The sequence below is a fragment of the Coregonus lavaretus genome (assembly GCF_964263955.1).
Source record: "Coregonus lavaretus genome assembly, chromosome: 21".
Lineage (NCBI taxonomy): Eukaryota > Metazoa > Chordata > Actinopteri > Salmoniformes > Salmonidae > Coregonus > Coregonus lavaretus.
In genome coordinates this window covers 11,740,545-11,744,632 of record NC_140008.1, presented here as the reverse complement: position 1 = coordinate 11,744,632, position 4,088 = coordinate 11,740,545, and the positions used below count along the sequence as shown (strand labels likewise).

The window sequence follows — 4,088 nt, the reverse complement described above, 5'->3', positions numbered from 1 at the left end:
ATCACTACTGGGACAAGCCAATTTGCTTGCCCCAAGTACTGAAAACAATGCATAAACATAAATTTTTGCAGTATAAATTACTTGCGAGAGCATCATTGGCAGACACTTTGTTACACATCCCCCTCCCTTTAAGGCTCCTCTGGCAGATTGGAAGATTAGATATACAGAGGCTCTCTTTCTTTCACCATCACTCTTTCTCTCAGACTCCCTACATCCACAGCATCTCTGGCCTCACGCCTGTACCATTACCCATTAGCTTTGAGAGAGTGTTTGGAAGATTCAGTCGAAGAAAATCCTCACTAAGATCCAAGCATTTCTGACAAGGCCGTCATGAGTATCTTTGGGTACCGAAAAGAGCTGAAGAAGTATAAATCGGTGGATGAAGATGAGCTGTTGGACAGCCTGACGTCTTTGAAGCTCCAGGAGCTGGAGAAAGAGCTGACAGACATGGACCCAGACGACAACGTACCCATTGGGCTGAGGCTGAAAGACCAGACCACCAACACACCTTCTCCAGAGAGGTGCTGCTGAAATACTGGGAGGACGAGACATGCAAACTGCTGGAGGATGGGAGATCTGAATAATCCCCTGAACAGGTAAGAAAGGGGGTGGTATATGCAGGCTTGAACCAGAGAACAAATAGTTATTTAGATGTGTCAATTTCCGAGGGTTTCCAGACCAAACAAGATCAAGTTCAGACAAAACAATCTGAGATTAAAGGAAAATTCCACCCCAAAACTATCTTTTGGTATTTGCTTTATTAGTCCATTGTTGATATAGTCCCAAAATGCTTTGCATGTCAGCAATCACGTTTTCACCTCCCGAGTGGCACAGTGGTCTAAGGCACTGCATCGCAGTGCTAGCTGTGTCACTAGAGTTCCTGGTTCGAATTCAGGCTCTGTCGTAGCCGGCCGCGACCGGGAGACCCATGGGGCGGCGCACAATTGACCCAGGATAGGGGAGGGAATGGCCGGCAGGGATGTAGCTGAGTTGGTAGACCATGGCGTTTGCAACGCCAGGGTTGTGGGTTCGATTCCTACGGGGGGCCAGTATGAAAAATAATAAAAAATAATGTACCACTAACTGTAAGTCGCTCTGGATAAGAGCGTCTGCTAAAAATGACTAAAATGTAAAATAATATATAACTTTCAAAATGCATTTTGCATGAAGTGTGAAACAAATACCAAAATATAGTTTTTGGGTGGAGTTTTCCTTTTAGGTAACATGTCCCACTTTACAACACTTTCCTATTTTGGATGGTGAAAAAACAACAACATATATTTTAATCAAACCATTAAGTCTTTTAGATGTGACATGAAAAGGTTAATAATTTCATAATTACTTGTGAACTAGCAGGGACATCAGTGTCTCGCTGATTGAAATGGCCGATTACTTATCATCTGCATTACAGTCATTTTACAGAAACATTTTTTTTATGCAACCAACCTTTTTGAAAATAAAATGAAGACAGATTATGTTTTTATTCATATTTTTTGCCAATGATGGAAATCACAATAATTTGAGACTCAATATTTTAAATAAGACTGATTGAAGATTTAAATGCCAGATGTAAAGGAAAAGGTTATAGAACATTTGAAAGCATATATGCAAATGAAGCGTGCAAAACATTTATCATTGTATAAGAGTTTGAACAATATGCAGACTTTGCGTTCATTGCCCATTGAGTTATTTTCATATCAGTCGGTGGAAAACAATCTAAAAATACATTGTCTCAGAAATACCAGCTATTATGATTCTGTGTAAGCATAGAGTTCTGGAGGTATTTCCTCATTAAGTGGAATGTTAAGGCTGGACCTAATTTTCCACTCTGTTCTGATATTCAGGACAGCATGGAGGAGGGAAAGACTGATAAGAGCGAAGAGGAATGTGTGACAGAGAGTGACAGTGACGTCACCGAGTCTGAGGACAATGATGAGGAAGAGGAATGCCAAAATGGAAGGGAAGACAGCGATGCCGAGGCAGGTGAGGATGAGGATGAAGAGGAGAAGAACAAATGCAAACAGGAGCCTGTAGACAGAACGTTGTTGACCACCTGTCAAGAAACCAAGAGGATGGTTTAGGAAGTGGGGACTTGAGGACGACAACCACAGACCAAAACCTAAATGTGACTCCAGACAGACTCCATCGTGATTGACGAGGCACTTGAACGGATCCTTAGCGATGATCCCACGATGTGCGAGCTCAACCTCAAACAACAACATCGAAGACATCTCTCAGGAGACCTTGCTGCGTTTTTCAGAAGCTCTGAGCGCCAACACACACGTACGCGTTTTCAGCCTTTCCAACACCCGCGCCGATGACCGGGTTGCCTTCACCATCGCCAAGATGCTCAGAGAAAACTACTCCATCACCAACCTCAACATCGAGTCCAACGTTGTGTCTGGCTGCGGCATCTTGGCGCTGTTGGCATTGCTTCAACAAAACGGTACTCTGGTGGAGCTGCGCTTCCACAACCAGAGGCACATCTGCAGGGGACAGGTTGAGATGGAGATAGTTTGCCTTCTGAGGGACAACACCCTCCTCAAGCTGGGCTGCCAGGCCCCAGGATGACCGTCACCAGTATTCTGACCCGCAACCAGGACCGACAGAGGGAGATGCGGCTGCAGCAACAGAGGGAGCAAGGAAATCCTGAAGCAACAGTCCAGCCCAGGGATGATGCAGCTCCAACAGGCCTAGTTTCTAGATCACCTCCTTAAAACAAAAAAAATATCACCCTGGTCCTCTCCAATACATGCAGTCTGAGAGGAATACACCAACCAGGAAGATTGCAGAGATGATCAAACAACATGAAGGGAGCACAAAGTGTCAAACCCAAATTCAAGAGGGGCAAAAACGGGGCAAACGAGAATGAGAGCTCTGACATTCTCAAGGAGCTGTAGAATGCTCTGAAGCCTTCTTCGCGAAAGAAGAAAGACGACCCATCCTGGCCACTAACACCTCAGAGGTCGACCCGCGATGATCTGATGCCGGCTATTCGTGGCAGCAGCATTAGATCATTCAAATGGGTAAGTATGAAAGACGCACAAGCATCCAATCAGTGAACCAGTGACAGAAAAATTATATTAGCACATAAATGTAAAAGCTGAGAAAGCTCACTCGATCAAGCCTAATGGTGTTGTAAGTAGAAAAACAAAGTTTACTTTCATATAATACACTGGATAAACCTACTGGAGTGAACCCCAAATCAAAACTCAGTTGTACTTTCCATACAATGCTGCAAATAACCTCTTAACTGAAGGGAATTCTAAATGAGTGAAACTTTCTTGAAACACTCTTCCAAAAGTCATTAAACAGCCTTAGTGTAAACAGTGCTATCAACAGATGACAGCCTTTGTAACCCTGTGAATTCCTCAGACTTAATGCAGTTATAAATAGCTCGACATTTTCACCCCTGACTCGATAAGACTAATGGCTTAGAGCACTGATGCACACGGGTTGACAGTGTGCTAAGAGACCAAACAAACTACAGCATGGATCACCATGAGGCGGTCAGTTTAAAAATATGTTTGACAAGAAGAGTAAAAGAGGGAAATTATTAGACCAGAATAAAAGTTATAAAGTCCATGACCCCAAAGTTTAAAGAAAGGTACTGATTCTAATTCAAATAGGGTACAATTTGCAGTGAGATAAGAGGGTTGTGAACTGTTATGAATAAATGGTAAGATGTGTGGATCTCTCTTCACACTCAATGTGACCCCCACCAAAATCAGCACCGCTTACAAACAACTTAATGGTACACCAGCCAAGCTATTTCTCTCACCACGCCAACACTCTCTCTCTCTCTCCTGAAATACCCATCTACTTATTGCACAGATGGTTACATGGTATCCGTCAGTAGGACGTGTTGAGCTGTCACTGACTGACACATTCTTTGTTATTGCAGGTGAATCTCCAGCAAGATCTATGTTAATTTTTTCATGCAGGGAGAAAGGAATACCTGATCTGATTAAGAACAGTTCTGCACAAATACCGCACCCACTTAATAATGTATTTAAAAATATTAAACGTATCACTTTAAGGCTAAATATGAAAATACAATTGAATGAAAACATAATAATTTGTTTATA

General features: G+C 42.8%; 1 pseudogene across 1 annotated transcript; it reads left to right on the top strand.

The window, feature by feature from the left end:
• The first annotated feature begins 330 nt into the window (after nt 1-330).
• On the top strand, nt 331-3,381 carry LOC311148756 (leiomodin-2-like; annotated as a pseudogene). The gene is made up of 3 exons: nt 331-596; nt 1,845-3,026; nt 3,376-3,381. The product of its transcript is annotated as a leiomodin-2-like (transcript).
• Nucleotides 3,382-4,088: the final 707 nt, after the last annotated feature.